The 22,000-nt window shown below is 43.1% G+C and overlaps 1 protein-coding gene across 3 annotated transcripts in view; it reads left to right on the top strand.

Annotated features, from left to right (window-relative positions):
• Positions 1-22,000, top strand: part of ROR1 (receptor tyrosine kinase like orphan receptor 1) — a 410,068-nt gene that overhangs the window by 304,767 nt on the left and 83,301 nt on the right. The window lies entirely within an intron of this gene.

Genomic DNA, 22,000 nt, shown 5'->3' on the forward strand with positions numbered 1-22,000 from the left:
GTCTCTCTAAGCCTACTCTGCCCAGGTGACCCAAAAAGGCAGTGAACAGTCACACCGTGGCCTCATTCCAAACAGTCCTGAAAACACCATCTTACCAGTGTTGTCCAGCCTATTTCGTTGAATTCAGGGGAAAAATCAAGAAGTTAGCATTTCTAACCCTGATAAAGCACTCTGATGATTAGAGCATGGGGAGATCTGATATTTGGGAGCAAAATAAGAAGCGTTCAGTTAAACTTGGGGACTGGATAATGTTCCAGCCTTGGGGTTAGAAAGATGTTTCAGGCATCTTCCAGCACGGAGCACCACCCCAGTCCCCACTGCATCCCCTCTCAGTTCTGTTTGAGAGAGACTTTCCTTGGTAAAAACACTACAGAACTCACCACTTCTCCAGAATAATATTTATTTGAGTCAGTTTTCTGTTTAGGGCTAAAAATAGAAACTCAAATATTGAGAGCGGCAGTCGGACAGGATTTCAGATCAGCATTCGGCAGGCTACATTGTCTCTTGGATTAAAAACAAATTATATGTATATATGATTGTTTGGGTGATCATCCTGATTAAAGAGAAAGGGTAAATTACAAAGAGAAGCACTACGAAGTCGCAGAGTAAAATGTTATTCTTTTAGATTAGGGTTAATTGTGAAACAGTCCACCTCGCTGTCCGGCAGATCCTGCAGAAGGTCAGGACAATGACATCTGCAGCCAGCACCACGTGGGGGTCGAGGGGACCACGGCTTGGAGTGGGTTCCTGGCTCAACTTCCAAATGGCTGTGGGTACCTGGCTCTCCTGGGGAATCTTCCTTGTTTTTGTTTTTGTTTTTTTGCGGTACTCGGGCCTCTCACTGTTGTGGCCTCTCCCGCTGCGGAGCACAGGCTCTGGACGCGCAGGCTCGGCGGCCATGGCTCATGGGCCCAGCCACTCCGCGGCATGTGGGATCTTCTCAGACAGGGGCACGAACCCGCGTTCCCTGCATCGGCAGGCGGACTCTCAACCACTGCGCCACCAGAGAAGCCCATTCCTTGCTTTTATTATTATTACCATTACAAAATATACGTAACACTAAATTTACCATTTTAACCATTTTTAAGTGTACAGTTCAGTGGCACTTAGTATATTCACAGTGTTGCGCAATCATCGCTGCTATCTAATTGCAGAACATTTTCATCACCCCAAAGGGAAACTCTGTACCCATTAAGCACTCACTCTCCGTCTCCCCCTGCCCTCAGCCTCTGACAACCACTAGTCCGCTTTCTGTCTCCCTGGGTTTGCCTCTTCTGGACATTTTATATAAATGGAATCATGCAGGATGAAGCCTTTTCTGTCTGCCTTCTTTCATTTAAGCATGTTTTCAAGGTTCATCCATGGTGTAGCCTGCCTCTTGTATTTTAATGGCCTTGGGAGACTACCTGGCATAGTTACGAGAGGCCTGGCATAGGAGCTGTGCAGACCTGGGTTTGAATCCCAGGCCTGCCCTAAGCTTCGGTTTCTTGAGCTACAGAATAAGAATGTCCTGAGATGTCCGCCTTGGGAGTCCTTGGGAGGGTTCGTTTGTTAATATTGCTAATTCAGCAAATATTAATGGGGCAACTACGGTGTGCCAGGCCAAGGCTTTGGGAACACATTGGCAAGCAGTACCAGGCAAGTTCTTTGTCCTAATGAAGCTTGGTTCTAGTAGAAGACTGACAACAAACACAGAAACAAATAAGTTAAATAGGAAGAATATTGAGTGATGTGCAATTCTCTGGGGGTAGGAAAGGGGCTGCTTTCACAGCTTGGTGAGCAAAAGTTTTCCCCCAAGGAGTTGGCATTTGAGCTGACATCTACTGAATGGGACGAGCCAGCCTTGAGAAGAGCTGGGGAAAGAGAGACTATCCTAAGCAAAAGCACAGCAAGAGGAAAGGCCCTGGAGTGGGAAAGGATTTGGCACAATCATGGAACGGAAAGAAGGTCAATGTGGCTGAAATTGGGTGAGTAGGGGTGGAAGGAGTGACGTGAGGTTGGAAAGGTAAGTAGGAGCTGAGTCTTGCGGTGCGACGTGGACATCTAAATCCAAGAGTGACTGAAGCCGTGGGAGGCTTTAGCTGAAGGAGTGGCATGTTCTAACTTATAACCAGAGGAGTACCCTGGCAGCTGTGTGGAGGCTGAGGCAGTACGAGCAGGAGCTGGAAGGCTAGTAAGGAGGCTGCTGTATTAGTCCCTATGGGAAAAATCGGTGGTTTGGTGACTTGGTCTAGGATGGAAGTAGACAGGTTGTAAAGAACTAAAAAGATCTGAGATGGCCTAGAGAAGAGGGAAGTGTAAAAGATTAAGTTCAATAAATAAAAGTAAACTGAATGAAATCAAATGAGAAAATGCATGCAAAATGCCAAACAGTGCCTAGGACAGAGCTGGTATTTAACTCATGCCCCCTTCCCCACCCCACCCCACCCCACCCCACCCCACCCCACCTTCACACCCCCCATGCACATACTCATAAACTTTGGTGGCTTTTTAAAATTTATTTATTTATTTTTGGCTGCATTGAGTCTTCGATGCTGCATGCGGGCTTTCTCTACTTGTGGCAAGCCGGGGCTACTCTTCGTTGAGGTGTACAGGCTTCTCATTGCGGTGGCTTCTCTTGTTGCGGAGCACGGGCTCTAAGTGCGCGGGCTTCAGTAGTTGTGACAAGCAGGCTCTAGAGCACAGGCTCAGTAGTTGTGGCACACGGCCTTAGTTGTTCCACAGCATGTGGGATCTTTCCGCACCAGGGCTCGAACCCATATCCCCTGCATTGGCAGGCGGATTCTTAACAACTGCGCCACCAGGGAAACCCAACCTTGGTGGCTCTTTGATGAAGTATACTATGGGCCTCATCCTCACCTGGATTTTTCCGTCATCAGTGATGAGTGGTGACTGCAGGGAGAGTGGCATGGATGTGTCTCTGGCTTTCATGGGAAAATCATCTTCGTGTCCTCTACCACTGGCACAGAGAGGGCATTTGATGAATATCTAAACAATCAACTGGGGAGTCATGGACACTCCGACACTGCCTGGCTCAGAGCAGAGAAACTTCTGGGGATGCAGACTAACCTGTGAGGTTTTCTCTTCCGTAAAAATGGGGATCGTCATAGCATCTACTCAAGGGATTTTGCAGATTAAGTGTGATAATGTGTGTGAATCATTGCACACAGTGCTTGGCCCGTAACAAACCCTCAATGGAAGTTTGCTATTATCCCAGTTATTAAGGGTTTGCTTCCTGTGGATTCTTCATTAGGGTTGTTGAATGTAAATGGCCCATGGAGACTCTCTTTGGGGCCCTGGATTAAGTGGGGAATATGAGCCAGTCTCTAGGAAAGCAGGGCTCTGGTGCAGGAGTCTGACCGTGCTCTCCTATGCTCACTGGCCCCGGGAGGCGTGAAAGTGGAATTAATAAAGTGCCGTAGGTTTACTGCCGGTTCCTTTACAGCCTGACTTCCTGCGTGTTGTCTACCAGATGAGACATAAGGGATTGCAAATGCAAATGGAAAGTGGGATATTTTTAGCTGGGGCCAATATAAATATATTTGTGGGGGAGGGCAGAACAAAGGCCTGAGGGCCTGATGTTGACAGAGACCATGTTATTGTTAATATGACTTCATCCTAGTAAAAATGATAGCTCCCCCAGGCCTGCCAGGGAATGGGAGAGCTGCGTTATCTGTACCTACACATGCCAGGAACCTTGGGGGGGGGGGGGTGCGGCAACCTGCATATGACCCTGACCCATCCCCCCAGCAACCCTCTTGGCATGTCTGGGGCAGGGGCTCAGCAAATGGTACTCACCTTGGAATCAGAAGTCTGGATCCCAGCTCTGCAGGGCACCAGCTACAGCCAAGGCTTCAGCTGGGAGCCTCGGTTCACCCTGATAGAAATTCAGAGAACGGTTGAACCCTCACAGAGTAGTTGTGATGAATAAACAAGATAAATAAGGTCCACAAAGTTTAAGAGAAATGCTAAATTAAAGAGAGCCTCTGGTATTTGCGTTAACCTCACCGGCCCTGTCTGCCTGTCTCCCGCCACCACAGGAAGCATCACAATTCCAGGCTCTGTCTCCAGCCTTCCCTCCCCACCCTTCCCCCACTCTGCTTAGCTTATCTCCTCTCCATAAATCTGTTTTATTTCATTAGACCCGTTGCAAGATGTATAAATGTTGCCGGGCTAAGAAAGCAGAAGGCCCAGGAAACCTCTAAGAAAAGATTGGCCACTTAGGGTCCTTATTCTTGCCCAGCCAGTGGGAAGATGCCAGCTACTGCTCTGCCTGCCCCTTTATTCCTGCCCCGTTTCCTCCATCATAAATGGAAGCGTGAGGCTTTGACGCCACAAGGGGAACCTCCGTGAGTGGAAATTCTTAGGCTGTCAGTTGAGGAATCTCTTCAATTTTAGGAACACTAGGGCCCAAGAAGTGGACTTGAAGCTCCCCACTTGGCCACTCTGTACCTTCCATTTTCTTCCCCTGAAAGTTTCCACCGGACATTCCCCAGCTTTGGTTTGAGTACTTGGCTCTGTAATCTTGGAGACATTCAGCATACACCCCGCAATTAAGACTTTGCAACTCCGTGCAGCGTTTCTTAAGAGAAAGTTAGAGTCAATTAGATCATCTGAAGATGGATTAGCCTGCCGTCTGCACAATATTAAGAAAAATCACGTTGGCAAATGACGGAGCCTCTTTGAAGAGCTCTGAAGGAAAGCCACTAATGAGCTCTACACAGGGTTTCCCCCCTGTTCCCGAAGGGTTAACACAATTTGTGGGAAAGGAAAAAAATCCCCTGTGGTATTAAAATGCTGTGTCAGAGATTTGTAAGCTCTCCTTTGTAGCTCTGCCCCTAGGCCTGGCTCACTTCAGTTGAGATCGGGTTAATAAGACCTCTGTCGCTGCCTAGCAGTTCCAAATGGGGTTCCAGTCTGGTGCCTGACCAGAGAAGAACAGTTATTATTATTGGTATTAAAGTGCCGAGGAATTTGATTCAATAAGGTAAGGGACATCTGCTGTTCTTGCCTGCCCGGTATCCCTTCATCCTTTTGGACAAGAGCAGCTTGTTTTTCCTTTGGGGAAGACTGTCTCATGTCCACTATCCGTCTGGATGGAACTGGCCCAGTCCCCAAGTGGGGTAACCACGTGCCCAAGCCAGATCAATTGGTATATTGGAGAACCCAACCGTGCACCAAGCCGTGGGACTTGTCAGTTACATGAACCTATAAAACACCTCTTCCCTCTACGCTCACTTTTTTTGTTTTTAACTTCTGCCAAGTGGAGTTAAGTTTTCTGTTATTTGCAACTGAGAGTCCTGAATAATACAAATACTAAAGGAATTTGTACTATACTAGGCACTCTGAAGGGACAGAAAAAGAAACATATATAAAACTGTCTTACTCTTAGGAACCACCAACTTCAAAGAGTCAAGTCTTAGATACATTAACTATTTAAAGGATTGAACAGCGTGGAATATAATTAAATGACCAAAAAATATGTTCTGTGGGAAGTCAAGAGAGGGAGAAATTGATGTGGGCATGTGGGCTTCCTGGCAGAGGCTGAATTTGAACTGGGTCCTAAAGGATGGAGAGGATTAGGTGAGACCATGAGAATGCAGTGCTCTGCAGGAGGTGCTGGGAGAACTCAGAAGGAAGTTCCTTTGCAGATAAGAAATGGAAATGGATTTTGACACAGCGTCAGGGCAGATACCAGAGGACTTGGAATCCCTGGATATTTCTCCGTTGTGGACTTACGTACAAGTAGGGGGATCCACACGGGTTTGGGCTTCCGGTTTAGGCAAGTGTATGGCACCATATATGTTTCACCTGTGCTGGAGAGAAGCTGGTACAGGGGAGGGGAAGCACCACTGGGCTTGGCTCTACCACTTAGTAACTGAGGAACAATGGGTGAGTTCCTTAACCTTTCTGAATCTCAGTTTCCTCATCTGCAAAATGGAGATAATAATAACTAAACACTCAGGGTGTTTGTGAGGGGCACTTAGGACAGTACCTGGCACATGATAATAACAGCAGATAATATCTGTTGAGTGTTTACTATTGTCCCCCCGACACTATGCTAAGCACCTGCTTTATTTCGTGTACTCCTCTCTATAGCCAGGGCTCAAAGAATGTCTGCTGAATCTGATTCGGGGTAACATTTTCATTTCTGTGCTTCATCAAGCAATAAGACTTACCAGAGTTCAAATTCACTGTCCAATGGGAAATGAGTATATTATCTGAACATTCTCGGAAGTTATGAGTTCTAATTTAATACACATTTTTAAATGTTTTAAATTTAATATAATCACACTACAGAACATTTGGAAAATAGGTTAAAAGAAAAAAATGTATACATAGCTCCCGTACCTACAATAAAACCGTAATTTCCTAATAGAGAGAGGTTGAGTATCTGCTTCCAACAATTAACCGCAGTGAGATCTTAGGCGAGTTACTTTAACTTCTCTCAGCCTGTTTTCTCATCCTATCAAGAAGCATCTTGATAGAAGCTTCCTCATAGAATTTTTTGGTAAGGATGAAATGAGATTATTCATGCTTTATTGGGCACCTGGCACATAATACACACTCAATCAATGTTATCAGTACCTTTGGGTCATTTCCCCCATATGTCTTTCATATGATGGCAATAGCCACGTATGTACAATTGCTTCCATCTTTTTTTTCCCTCTTAACATTGTACCTTAGATATTTTCCACGTAGTGACTTGATCTCCCTATCTCTCATCACTAACGTGTATGTTCTTCTAACTAAAATCACTGTCATTTGTCAACTTGTTCCCCTTTTTAAACATTTATTTATAAATAATGCTGCACCTCACATCTTTACACAAGTGGCGCTTTGTAAAGGTTTAAGTCTCAATCCACTGTTTCTTTGAGCTCAGACCATGAGTCTGTCCATACCTTTTCAGAAAGTGGTGAGTAAGTGTCACACCCATGTTAGCAACGACCTTTGACAAATTGTGGATTATGCTGGTTTGATGGACTGCCACCAGAAGACAGGATTGTCATTATTTTTCCATCAGTGAATTCCCTGCAGTGTGATATTCTGTGCCTCATCTTTAAGGAGGTTTTATTATGGGTCTGAGTGTCAGCTCAGTCTCTGCCTTTCTTGCTGACAGAGCAAAAGGAATCCCAGCATCTTTTAGCTGGAAGTTATTACGCTGGTCTCTCTGAATCTTGTTTCTTGGAGTAGAATGGACTCTGCAAAACAATTCAAAGCTGTCTTTCTGTTGCAAATCAAAGCCTCAACCCCTTATTTGGGTCCTGGAGTAAGAATTTCCTAAGGACTTTGAAATCGGACCCTCCTGCTTACACCTGGAGTCACCAGTAAGCCTGGCCCCCAGATCCCCTGGCTGATGGACACACAAAGTTAAGGGCAAAGGTGAGCTTTTCATTTCTTCCCCAGGTCCTAAAATTCCTTTGAAATCTTTATGATCTGTACCTCCAGGGATCATGCAAACAGCTTGAGGAAATCCTAAAATTGTGTTTTCTCCAGATAAGCATTGAGGTCAAAGGAAAGACCTTTGCATGCCTTCCCGTTGGACAGAATCTTGCCTAAGTTTAGAAAAGGCCACCAAGAACAAAAATGGCATTCAGCATTTATGCAGTACATTGAGAAATCGTTTTCAAAGGGCAAGCAGCAGAGAATAATACCCTAGAGCAGTGACACCTAGAAGTGACATCCTATAAGTCTCAGACCCCACAGACACTTGGAGTGAGTAGTAAAACTCCAAGAACTATTTGTGAAATTTCAAAAGTCCTACTGTTGTGTATTATTATTATTACTTTTTTAAACAGCACAGGATAACTAGAGCCAGAAGTTTATTCGTCTCAAATTAGAGCAATTAAATGAAAAAACATTTGCATTCTCATGCTAATTAGAGGCTTTAATTGGAAGTAGTATTTTTATATACCTAGTGTATTTATATGTTGTATTTTAATACATTTTGGTTAATTATTTTTGTATTTTACAAAGATAATTATTTTTGTAACAGTAAGGGGAACAGTTACTTTTTTACTTAATTAGCTGTTCGTTAATTGAGATCCTTTAAAAAACTGTGTGTCCTTAGACAAACTGACTACAAGTAAGATCTTTTATAAGGTGTGTGGCCCTGAACAAGTTACTTAAACTACCTGAGCCTCAGTTTCCTCATTTATAAAATAGAAATAATAGACTCTCCCCATAGGGTTATTATAAGGAATAAAAGACAATATGCACATAGTACAGAGGCAAAGTACCTGGCATACACTAAGGGTTCAATATATAAATATTTTCCCCATCAAAACTTCAAATTTTTATATTCGACAAAAATATGTAAAGCATAGGTCTTTGGCGGCAGGTGGATGTAAGACTCCTTTTTATGATGGTGAAAAAGTTAGAGGACAGCTCTTTGGCTCTGACTAGTGTATACTTAAATAAAACAACTAGCCACACCATGACCAGAATGAAACGTCCAGAAAAATTCATCTCCACTTGGTAGCTACCAAGCAACATTCCTTCAAGCGCTTTCACACCTGGCATAAACATACCTTTTCTCCCTGTACTTGGTGGCTGCCATTACCCCAGTTCTTGAAGGCAGAGGTGGAACCGACTGCTGTGTCTGGAAGAGAGAAGCTGACAAACAAGTCCTCTGATCATTGCCCAAGAGCCCGCTTTGAGCGGTGGCAACAATGCCACTTTTTTTTTTTTTAACATCATTATTGGAGTATAATTGCTTTACAATGTCGTGTTAGTTTCTGCTGTATAACAAAGTGAATCAGCTATACATATACATATATCCCCATATATCCGCCCTCTTGCGCCTCCCTCCCACCCTCCCTATGCCACCCGTCTAGGTGGTCACAAAGCACCGAGCTGATCTCCCTGTGCTATGCAGCTGCTTCCCACTAGCTATCTATTTTACATTTGGTAGTGTATATATGTCCATGCCACTCTCTCACTTTGTCCCAGCAATGCCACTTTTGTTCCGCCTTCAGTGTTTTGCCCACAGCTGAACCTGGAGAGGCTGGCCGTTAGGGCAACCATGACTCTCCAAGGGCAGACAGCGCCAGCCAGGACCAAGAATTCATTCGGCCCCCAAGATCCAGCACGGTGGTTCCCCCCACTAGGGAATCAGTCTCAGGGAACGCTAACCTGCTCTTTGGCATTCAAATCCATTCCAAGCTTCATGGACGTAAATTGGAGTTTTGAAATGTGATATCACTGCTGAAAAGGCCAGAACCATTAGCCCAGAACCGGTATACCCTTGTTAATCATAAGACATGATAATTGCCTTGTACTCATGCAAGTGAATTGTCATTCACTCATTCATCAGATATGAGTTCCTACCAGGTACTAAGCATTATGCTCAGTGTTAGGTACATATAGATGAAAAAATGGTGTCCCTGCCCTTAGATTTGCAGACTGGTGGAGAATTTGTCACCTGCTTAGACAAATACAACATAATGTCCTGGAGAAGATAAGGGATACCTAGAGAAAAAGAAACGGAACCTGCCTAAGAGGCTAATAATAATAGCTGCAATTTATCAAGCATGTATCCTGTGCCAATCACTGCACCAAGCACTTGGTATATATTATTTTAATTCTTTTTTTTAAATTTATTTATTTTTGGCTGCATTGGGTCTTCGTTGCTGTGCACGGGCTTTCTCTAGTTGTGGTGAGTGGGGGCTACTCTTCATTGTGGTACGTGGGCTTCTCATTACAGTGGCTTCTCTTGTTGCTGAACACGGGCTCTAGGCACACGGGCTTCAGTAGTTGTGGCTCGTGGGCTCTAGAGCACAGGCTTAGTAGTTGTGGCACACAGGCTTAGTTTCTCCGCGGCGTGTGGGATCTTCCCAGACCAGGGATCGAACCCATGTCCCCTGCATTGGCAGGCGTATTCTTAACCACTGCACCACCAGGGAAGCTCTATTTTATTTAATTCTTAAAACACACCTATAAAACTGACTATGTGGTGGTCTGATTATCTTTCTACCTCTCTAGGGAAGGCCATGCAAAGGAGATGGCATCTGAGGGTCTTAAAAAAAAAATGAGTTTGCTAACTGGACAAGGGAGATATCATTCCAGGCACAGAAAACAAAATGGTTTTCAGATCCCTTGGTATGTGTGGAGCAAAGGGAGTATTCTGATATGAGGATGCTAATTGTAGTGAAGTAAGAAATAAATGAGATAAGGCTTCAGATATGGATGACCCTTAGCAGAGCCAAGATGTAGAGGGAGGTGGCTCTGTACTGTGGTGCTCTAGTTACAGGGAGGAATGGCCATGTTTGTTGGTTGGTTTTGAAAGGGAAAGCCTCCACATATAGGTAGGCTGTGAGAAGGGGAGAATGAGAGGGAAAAACTAAAAACACAGAATAGGAAGAATGATTGGTGGAGACAGATCTTTATCCTCAGATTGGAGGAGAAATAAGAAGAGACCTAAAGACATAGGTAAGTTGGTAAGAATAAGTCTGGGAGGGAGGACCCAGGTAGGAGGCAGAAGGAAAGGATATATGATCTTGAGAATTGTATCCATACGATGCCTGTTCTGTCTGTGAGACCAAAGACAAGTCTTCTGAGGGGAATGAGAGGTAAAGGAGTATGTTAGGGCCTTGATGACGGGAGTGAGAGTTTAGCATCATTGTTGACTGCAATTATGAGGTGCTGGTGAGACCCCTTTGGATCCTGAGGAAGGAATCAGTGGTCAGAGGAGGAAGAAGAGAGTGACTGGTGGTGAGACAGGTGATGATGGCATGTGAAAAACAGTTGAACGTACTGGGAATGGTTGACTGCAGTGGAGAAGAGACTTTGAAGAAAAGACCTAATAGGTGACTTCAGGGTCTACTTTCAAACATCTAAATGAGGGAGTGGACTTATTGCAACGAATGGTCATTTCTCAGAGGCAGATTGTAACCCCCAACATGAAAACTGGTAAGTAAGTAGTGCTGTCCAATGATGGAATAACCTACCTTGTGAAAGGTTTCCACCATCTGTCAAGGATCTTGTGCAGGAAATTTGGTAAGCTTAATTAAATAGCTTCATAGATACTTTCAATACTACGATTTTATGGTTATGTAGCAAGTAAAGTATTAAAATAGAGGGAAGCCAGTCTAGCATCCTTGCAGGTTTGTCTCACTTTCTGAGCATGAGAATCTTGATTGTGATGTTCAGTAGGGTTTATGCAGTTCAAAAATTATAGAAACAATCTTGGAACTTTTGTTAATTCCAGGAGGATTTTTGTTAAGATTGGCAGAAGCCGTGCTCTGGAGAAGACCCTTAGCTGGGGTGACTAAAGGAGGACCTTCTGTTCTTATCTGATTTGAAGTCTTCTGCTCAAAAGATGTTTTGTATATCTTCCATGTCAAATAACTTTCTTTTTATTTGCCCCCCACATTGGGATTGGCTGCTTTCTTTTTTGGAAACTATTAGTTTATTTCAGTGATTCTCAGCAGGGGTGATTTTGACCTTCAGAAGACATTGACATTATCCGGAGACAGTTTTGATTGTGATGACTGGAGAGGGGTGCTAGTGGCATCTGGTGGGTAGAGTGCAGGAATGCTGCTAAACCACTACAATGCACAGGACAGCCCCACAATAAAGAATTGTCCAGCTCAAAATGTCAGTAGTGCGGAGGCTGAGAAACCCTGGTCTATTTTTAAATTTTCTTCTAAATCACTTGCTATCATCACCTTCTGTAAAACCCTAGATGCCTCCTTTTATCTTCTAATTTAAGAATTGTTGCATGGCTGAATGTTCTGTCTCTGTGAACTGCACACCCCACCCATTCCTTTCTTCATGTTGTAGCAAAAAGAGGGGCATTTTTAACTCTCTTTGGCCGGAAAAGTCACTTCTTGGTTAGGGTCCAAACAAGAAACAGATCTCACCCTGGATAAAGGCAGGGATGCCATGACTTTTGGGGTAAGAGCATCAGGTATCTCCTAACTGCAGCAGCTCTGGGCCAAGGGTACGGATGGAGGGCAAGCTACAGATACAGCTGCATGGCACCATTTGTTTAACTTTAAGTAAGAGCTCATATCCTTTTTAGAAGACTGGGTATTAGAGCTCAGTCATGAAGGACCCCTGCAGCCTTTCCAAGCCCAGACAAGACCAAGACAGCAATACTGATGCAAATGTAACTACAGCACAAATACACCCTGAGAAAATAGTAGGTTACTCCTAATCTTCTGATTCTCATGCTACCTGTACCTACACATCTGAATCCCAGATCACGCTGAAGCTTTAAGGGAATTAGATTGTAAGTTATCCCTTTGTAGCTCCCAGACCTTCTACCCCCTAAAGAATCCTAGGACAGCATCCCTTCATGACCCTGCAGGGGTAGCCTGACCCAATGCAAATAACTTAGGGCTGAGATTTCCCTTTTCATCCCTTACCTTTTACAGGCTGGATGGCCTTGGGGAAATTATTCAAATTCCTAGAACCTAGGTTTTCTCCTCATTGAAATGAAGATATATATACTTTCCCATTTCTGGAAATCCATTCTGAGGAAATACTCTTTAATTTGGATGAAACTTTATGTACAGAGTGATTTATTGCTTTATTATTTAACATCAGACATCATCATAAAATAGATTAATTGTGACACATCTACAGAATGAAATGTGCCAATGAAAAAATAATGTGCATGAAGAGTTTTATTGACTAAGAAAATGCTTGTGCTCTAATGTCAAGAATCAGAAACAAGATACAATATACACATAGGCACATATAATATGATCTCAGCCATGTAAAATATGTATAGAAAAAAGTCTGGAAGGAAACCAAACTATTACCAAAAGTTTATACTTAGTTTTATGTTAGCACATATATCACATGTTTAATAAAATTTAATGCTAGGGTATACAATAATTTTTTTTTTCCTTTTGGATGCGAGCGTATAACACTCGAGTCTGAGAAACATTGATTTAGAGTTCTGGACAGAACTGGGCCTGGAGATAAAAAATTTTGGAGTCATGGGTATTTCAGTAGAGGTTGATTAATGGATAAAGTCATCGAGGATGAGCCTGTTGTGTGATAGGAGACAAGAGTTAAGGGCTGAATCCTGGGAAACCACAACATTTAGGGAGTGAGTGAGAAAGATGAGCCAGGGAGAGCAATAAGCAAGTTTAATCAATATGCAATATGCAGTCTTTACGGAATAGTGGCACTGAGAAGAAAGATGGAATGGTAATGCTGAGAAGCATTTTAGAAGAATTTCAGAGTTCCAAATTGGATATAAGCAATAAGGGTATTGGAGAACCCAAAGATCACTTGAAGTTATCTGGTTTGGAAGATGGAAGAACGCTGATACCAAAGGCAGAGATGGGATCATTTGAAAGCGTATAAGGTGGGAGAGGAGGAAGGAAAAGCTTAGTTTTGCATGGATTGTGTTTGAGATCTCCTTTTGAGAGAGATCCTGCTGTAAGAAATGCAGAACCTGCCGTAAGAATTGCAGTTAGCTGACAGCCTCCGGCTCTAGCGCCTTGGGCATCTTCCATAGCACGCAAGCAAGGTCACACTCTCCCCAGGCAGCTCACAATCGACCAGTGACTAAGCTCCTAAGGGGTGATAGAGCTGAGCCTTTCTGTCCCACGTTGGCCTCCTCCCATAGGCAGTCAGTGCTCTGGGGCTCTCCACTGGGCTGGCCCAGACTCTGAGCTGCACCTTCCTAAATCCTCCTTCCCTCCCCCTCTCTTTACTAAGATGTCAGGACTGCATCACAGTCTGAAGCCTCTCTCTGTGTGTTTTACTCTTTTTCCCCTTTTTCATCCACAAACAACACCCCCAATAAATCTCTTGTACTTTTAACTCCATCTTAGCATCTGCTTCCTGAGGACTGGAACTGAACCACGTGATGGTTTGTACATCCAAATGCAATTATGCTGGAGGGAAAATAGGATGGGTCTTGAAGACAATCAGATTGGAGAGATAAGTGAATTCCAAGGGCCTTCCCAAGAGCATGACCAGAAGGAGGAATGGAAAAGCAAGGTTTGAGCGTTAAGTGACACTCACCTTTGGGAGGGGGTATAGGAGATCATTATGGGAGCGGAAAAGTTATTAGAGATTTAGAAGAAAAACCAGGAAGTACAAGATCATAGAAACCATGGAGGAGAGAGAGAGCTTTTGGGGAGTAGGGGATAAACAGAGTGTTTCAAAGGAAAATGAGTGGGGCCTAAGATTGTGCATTTAGAAGCCAAAATTGTGGTTGGCCATCGAGAGATCACTTCAGAGAAAGAATGGTGCCTTATGTACAGTAATCAGGAAGAAACACCGGGAGTTCCCTGGTGGTCTAGTGGTTAGGACTCAGCGCTTTCACTGCCGTAGCCCGGGTTCAATCCCTGATGGGAGCTGAGATCCTGCAAACTGTGTGATGTGGCCAAAATTAAAATAAAAAGAAAGAAAGAAACACAGCGAGAAGTTACTGGAGGTAATGACAGTAGACCTCACATTTAAAATGTCTGTGAGTGAAAGGAGGAAAATTGGACTCAGGAGAAGTAAGACTGTATGTGTCTTTAGGAAGATCTGACCATTTCTGGTAGAGGTCTTTGAAGACACTAAGGGGGAAAAACAACCATTGTGGGGTTAAAATCCTGGAGGTAATGGGAAGAGAAAAGCTACCCAGGACAGGTAGAGGGGTTAGATGTCAATAGGGAGAGAGAAGCTTCTTCTCTGGAACTTGGAGGGAAGAAAGAGAACATGGCTGGAATGACAGAGAGACGGATGAGAATAATGGGTGAGAATGAGGAACGTCATACTCACTATGTCTTCCAATAATTGAAATGACCAGGAAAGCCTCTGAAATTAAGGGAATCGGTTGGGGAAACTATTTAAAGGTGGGAAAAGTCAGGAACAGCTAATGTGCACACTCACTAAGTTATCCCTCGAGAAATGTGATGGGGTGAAGAAAATTCTTGTTTTTTCGCCGCCCCACACGGCTTGTAGAATCTTAGCTCCCTGACCAGGGATCGAACCTGTGCCCTTGGCAGTGAAAGCACAGAGTCCTAACCCCTGGACTGCCAGGGAATTCCCAAGGGAAATTCTTGCCTTAGATGCATGAAGCTTGGTCTCTGTAAAAGTACTGGACCAAAGGACTGTGACTCTAATTGGCAAGAAAGGACAAAGAAGTACTGACATTTCTCTTAGAGTTTGAGTGTTCCCAGCTCAGATGGAACTTGAGTGTTCAGGGAAAGGGACTCACACTGTGAGATCTACTATTGTAATTATCGACATGCATAGAAAAAGAACTGGTCCGTAGTTACCTATTTGCTTTGTTTGGGTGGCATTGTACTTTATTCTTCATAACGATGGATGATAAAGATGATGAGAATGACTGAGAATCACCGTGCTCTATGTGAGACCTAGTATGATCAGAGAAGAAATGTTGGTCTCCTGAGCAAAAGCTGTATATCATCAGTCTGGATTTGCATGGTGTTTAGGCTTTATATCTTTATCCTGGTCCCTCAACTCCTTGGGCTATAAAGGAAACCTTTATTATTGATATTCCTACAAGGAAAAAAATCACTGTTGTTAAGTGTGAAAGTGCCTAACTCCCAAGTATTTTTTCTGTTGAAATAATTGTTTCAATAACATAATATCTGCAAACTTGTGATATCTTAGGAACATGACTATACATTTAGAGCAGAGCAGAGCCCAGAACAGTAGCCTGAAATCATCTGAGGGGCAGCATCCACAGCAACTGTCATTCGTATGAGCCAGATGTGGCTCTAAGAGCCAGTTCATGGAGAGGCCTCTACACTGTTCTTACGAAGAGAAAAGCAATGCAAAACAAAGAAACGAGCCAGGCATGTCAGTTTCTCCAAAGCTGCCAACTGGTATGTCTGCAAGGATGACTTATGCTTGCTAATTACCCCCAAAGCCCTGCACCAAGACAAAGCTCTTGATTCGTTTGACTTTGAAGCCAAAGTTGGAGACACCTTGAGAAGGTCAAATGATAGGCCAGTGTTTGCCTTGTAGTGGGCTGTGCAGGTGCTGCCTGTTGGCTTCCAAGCCTATTTTAGTCCCAGCCTGGCAAAGTTTACAGGAATGTCATGTGAAGAGATTTATAATACTTTCTGATTCCACCCAGCTCCAAATCACTATATGAATAATCTTTCTCAGAGCATATGAGTAATTCTTTGAACAGTCTTAGCCAAAATCAACGGAATGAGCAAGCTTAAGGAAATACTTTCTTTTTCCTTTTAAAGGAATTGTTTTGCTGAAGTTTTACAAACCTCATAAAAATTAAGGGTTCATTTGAATTTGGGGAAGACTCACTTTATCTAGGTTCATTTGCCAAAAATATTTAAATGAGCACATGCTGGATATAAAATCGCCAAAGAAATAGTATCAGTTCTGCATTCTCAACCTTCCAGACTCTCCAGAGCCCTTAAAGAGCAGCGTTTTCCTACAGGTGTTAATGGGATCCTGCAAAAAGGAAGGCGATTTCCAGTAGGGTTGTGACACAGACGCTCATGCGGTGGGTGCTCTGGAACCCGCTGAGGGCTCCTGACCGCCATCCCATTCAAAGCTGACAATAGCACCCGTTGTTACAAGCAAGTGTCAGTCACAAAAGAGCTGCCATTACGGAGTGGAGCCCAGGTTTCCATATTCCCAACATGGCCAGAGGTTTCATTCCTCGAGAATGTGTTTATTCAGCCTAGTAAAAACATTAAAAAAGAGAATAAATCTCTGCTGACCCCAGAATGCTTTTCACCACAGCTGTAAACCATAAAACATTTAGAAAGGTAAGCAGGACCAAAGATAATATAGTTCCCCCAAGCAGCATGGACGTGGAGGTGGCCCTTGCAAAGACAGCTGCAGTGCACAAGCTTCCCTGCAAAATCATTAAGAGAGGGACAGGTTCTATAAGGTGTTAAATTATTAGTAGTCATTTTGTTTCTTTTTAAGGTGGGGAGGGCAATAATAAAAACCACGTGCTCAGCAGCCTGCTTAGCCATATAAAATAGAGAGGCCTGTGACTTTAAGTGTTGTTGTAAAAGGGGTTAATTGTCGATTTCTGAATGTGCCAAGTTTATTGATCTTGTTAACAGCAATGAAGCATGTGCTGTTGGTTACCATGGAGGGAAAGAAAAACAGTCTTCCATCCTGTTATTCTGTGGACACCCTCACTGGTTTTGGAGCCCAAGTTAAGGGACATAGGGGTAAATGCAGCATTAAAATTGCTTTCTTTCTACCTATCTGAATTTGTGCCCCATCTTTATGGTTCCAGTTCCTCCTTACAACTACATTTGTACTGCCATTTGTCAAGCGCTCTCTGTGGATCAGTGCCTTTCACAGAAAATGTGTTATTTATCTGTATGACAAACCCACGTTGTGGATGGGGATTAGATAGCCATTTTACAGATAAGGCAACTGAGGTTCAGAGAGGTTAAGGAAGTTCTCCAGTAATACAGAGCTATTGAGCAGGGATCCCAATCAGGTCTTCGTATTCCAAGTCCAGAGCGTTCCCACTAATTATTTAAACAATTCATTCATCTATTCACTAGATAGGTATTTATTGACCACCCACTAAGAGCCAGGCACTGGTCTAGGTGCTATGGATAGAACAATGGACAAGACTGACAGCATCTGTGCCATTGCAGTGTCTATATTTTCGAAGCCATTATCCCAGCTTTCAAGACCCACCCTCTGTTCTAAACTACTTTCATATGCACAGTCAGCATCTGTAATTTTATATTTTTTGCCGTTGAGTATTGTTCTGTTGTTATTTCATGTGTGTGTATTCCCTTTGGCTCCCCTCCAGCTAGACAATAAACCGTCTGAGGGCAGGGCTATTATCTAATGCTTCTCTTTTTCACACTCCATCCTGTACAGACCATTAGATAAAGGGCATGTGGCTTGCTCTCTGCTGCAGAAAATCCTTATTACTCTGATCTTAATATCATTTAGGGCTTTATTTAGGGCTTAACTATTGCCACTTCGGTGATTGAGCACTTTGCTAAATGTGATACTTACATTGTCATATTAATGCTGGAACAATCCAACTATAAGTACCATTTTCAACTGAGGAAATTGTGGCTTATGAAGGCTAAGAAACTTACTCAAGATTTCACTATCAATAAGAAGCAGACCTGGGATCTCCGGTGGCTCCAGCTGGGTTCTGTTTCATAGCAGTTGGCTCATGCCCTGGCTTTGTCCCATCATCTTTTCTCCGAATGGATGTCGACTGCTGATGTACTATGGTGGTTCAGACCCCATTCGTTGTGTTAATACTACTGGGATCCTGGACACTACGTGAAGGCTGACCCTTGCTTTTCAGTTTTGATGGCATAGTTTCCACCTTAAGTAATGTGGGCTTAATGTTCATTTACATTCTCTGATCTGCACAGAAATGTATTCGTTATTGTTTTGTGATAAGCAGTAATGATGTAAAGCAGGGCTCCCTGAAACTGCCTGCAGTTTCCAGGATCTGGACATAAAGACACAAAAATGTAGTGAGGAGAGAACCCTGCTGCATGACAGAGTTTATTAAAATAAAAACAAAACAAAACAAAACAAAACAACCTGAAAGAAATGAATGCTAATCCTTTTGGAACTTTTATCAATCAGTCTGTCAACAAGTAACTGATAATTGCTGAATGTGAAGATTTGGATAACAAATGAGTTACATGTGTAACTAGGTTTTGTTTGGTTTTTGCATGCGGATAATGACTCCATTGGTGAGGACAGTCAGAGATCGGCAGGCTAGGAGACTGGGTCTCCTGTGAATTCTGTGTTTATTTAATGAAAGGCTACTGTTTACACTGGGGCTTGCTGCAAGAGTGATACCTGGCCAAGCTGCATTTTTGCTAGTTGTGGTTTTGAGATAATGATTTAAAATTGTGCGCCCAACTTAAAATCCACGGTCTTTTTCATGTAGACACAATTCAATTCAGTCTCCTTAAAAGAATATGACAGTAATTATTGCTTCTCAATATTATTGAGCATAAGATAATATAAGGAATGATGCAGAAAGGAGTGATCTCTTAGTAGTATGCCCTCGCATGAAAGGATCATGGGCGTGCATTGTTTTGTATGTCCAAAATCGCTCCTCTTAATTTGGAGGAAATATGTCCCTTCTCACTAACTATATGAGTCTTATGAGCATGCTCACCAGAGTGCTTCACACTCAGACCACAGAGACTGGTCCAAGGATGGGCAGATGACACGAGCCAGGCCGATCCTCATCCTTCCACAAAACTTTTCTAATATGGAGCAGACAAAAATAGCTCTCTTGTGTTTCTAGATGTGTTACTGCAGTATAAATCTGGATTTGCCTGTGGCTATAAAACCAGAAAGTTAAGATGAGAGACAGGTAGGAGTATCTGATTCCTTGGATCCAGTCTTTCCTGAGCCAGCTGCACCCCTGCTCTTCCTCGACATTGGCTAGTGAGCCAATAAATATTCTTTTATTGCTTAAAGTAGATCAGGTTGGGCTTCTGTCATTTTCAACCAAGAGTCCTGAGAGATACAAATGACTAGAAAGATCAGCCCCAGAGAAATATGATCTTTAGTAACCTGATAATTGAGAAAAGCATTCAGGCAAGCCTTACATTAAATGAAATAAGGAGAATGCATATGCAAAAGACAGTACACTTTAAGACATTAAGGGCAGTTTGAAAGCTTTGAGGAGACATACAGGCTGCAGAATATATATCTTGTCAAGAGAACCAATCTCTACAATGTTTTCTGTAGAACTGAGAGAACAGAGCTTAAAAATGACAGATCTCAAAAAAAAAAAAAAGTGACAGATCTCATTTGTTCTGGATACAGGTTTTCAAGAACATTTTTTACTATGTCTTAAAATATATTTCCATTGTGACTAAATACTGTTACTGGTATTTTTCAGGAGGATTACTCCATAAGTGAAAAGAAATTATTGTACTCAAAATTATGATACAGGGCTTCCCTGGTAGCGCAGTGGTTGAGAGTCCGCCTGCCAATGCAGGGGACACGGGTTCGTGCCCCGGTCCGGGAAGATCCCACATGCCCGCGGAGCGGGTAGGCCCGTGAGCCATGGCCGCTGTGCCTGCGCGTCCAGAGCCTGTGCTCCGCAACGGGAGAGGCCACAACAGTGAGAGGCCCGCGTACAGAAAAAAAAAAAAAAAATTATGATACCTTTCACCTTTGGTACACTGTTTTATTTCCCAAGTTAATGCTTACCATTTTAGCTGGCCTTGATAATAATAACTAAACAATCAAACCAGTAGGTTAAGAAGTATGAGTATGGACAGGCTCTGTTGAGGGATATTAACCAGAGAATAAACAGACTGGAATGTACACATCAAACTCATTTTTCTTCTTTGAAAATGTTAACAATGAGGGGTACATTTCTATGTCTATAGCTATACTTTTCATAAATGAGAAAAAAATATGTGAAAATCTGGCCACAACTTATAGTTTTTGGAGGCAGGAAAATATTTGATATTCACAGTGGAATAAGGGAAATGTAACAACTCTTCTGCACATTGAAGAGAAAGTGCTTGTTGTATTCTCCACGTCCAGATCAATTGCATTTATCCCACATTTAGGTATGTCTCATGGCTCATTCAAGGAACACCCATGGTGGGTCACGTTACAGGCCTTTGGGGAGAAACAGAACCATGTTCATAAGTATCTATTCAAAAGAGCAGAGGATCTCAGAAGTCACATTTGGATGAACTTTAGTTGATTCATTGAAACATTAATTATGTCAAATATCTCATGCACCTTAAGCTGCCGTAGTAAAAACTCTCTGATGTTCTGTTTAGTCAGTACATAAGTACCTCCAATAGTTGTTGAATGTACATAGAGCAATAATTAAAGATGAATAAATAAACAAGTTGGGATATGACGTCATCAGAGTGCAAGGAAGTGACCCAAAAGCTCGATGTTCTAGAATTGTTTTCCAAGAGGAAATCAGTTCCTACCCCATATGGCGATTGTTACAGACTAGAATCTGGATTTTGTTTGCACTTGACTACACAGAGGAGGAAGGAAAAAATATGTTGTCCTGGTGAGAAGCAAACAGTTGGATGGTTTTCCTCAGTGAAAATCAACGTGAAATCTTACTCCCAGGCCTAGAAAAAGGTGAGGGAGTGGGAGAAGGCATGCTATTTAGCTCACCAATATCATTAAAGTTCTGTTTTTTCCCTGCTGAACATCCTTTTTCTGATTGCATAGCTTAGTTCTATCCAGGGGCTCTAACATGAATTTCTCACTTATATGGGCCTGTTGTAATAATGGCCATTTCACGTATTCAAGCAATTTTCAGAGCAACCCTATTAGTTTGATACATTTGTTCTCATCCCCACTGGGACTCAGAAAAGTTAAATACTTGTCCAGAGATCCTGTAGATGGTTAGAGGCAGCTAGGATTTGAATACCCGTCTGTCTGAGTCTGAAGCCCATGTCTTAACACTAAACCTATTGAAACATGCAGTTCACTCCCATGTATGCAGGGTTGCTGCTTCTGACTCATGAATGCTTCAAAAGTTATCAAGGATGAGCTAGGGGGTGCTTCCTCCACACGCCAGACAGGCACACATTAGCGTAGTGGTATAAGTTTGTGCAAGGTCTGACTAGAGTATGAAATACAGGTTGGGCCCTGCCACCAAACAAACCCGGAAGCGTGTTTCTTTCACATTTTGCGTTAGCACACCTAGACAGCTGACCAGAGACCATAATACTAGCATTATAGACTGAAGAGATCAATAAACTCCTTTTAATGTATTAAATTTCAGCATATTTATAATCGCATTTTATAGATGAGGTCACTGGGAGGAAAGGAAAATGACAAACTTTGATCCCTTTGTGTCCTGGGATGCGGTACGCGGGCCTCTCACTGTTGTGGCCTCTCCCATTGCGGAGCACAGGCTCCGGACGCGCAGGCTCAGTGGACATGGCTCACGGGCCCAGCCGCTCCGTGGCATGTGGGATCCTCCCAGACCGGGGCACGAACCCGTGTCCCCTGCATCGGCAGGCGGACTCTCAACCACTGCACCACCAGGGAAGCCCCAGAAATACTCTCTTTTAAGCTCTGTCCT

This window comes from Pseudorca crassidens, chromosome 2 (assembly GCF_039906515.1).
Source record: "Pseudorca crassidens isolate mPseCra1 chromosome 2, mPseCra1.hap1, whole genome shotgun sequence".
Lineage (NCBI taxonomy): Eukaryota > Metazoa > Chordata > Mammalia > Artiodactyla > Delphinidae > Pseudorca > Pseudorca crassidens.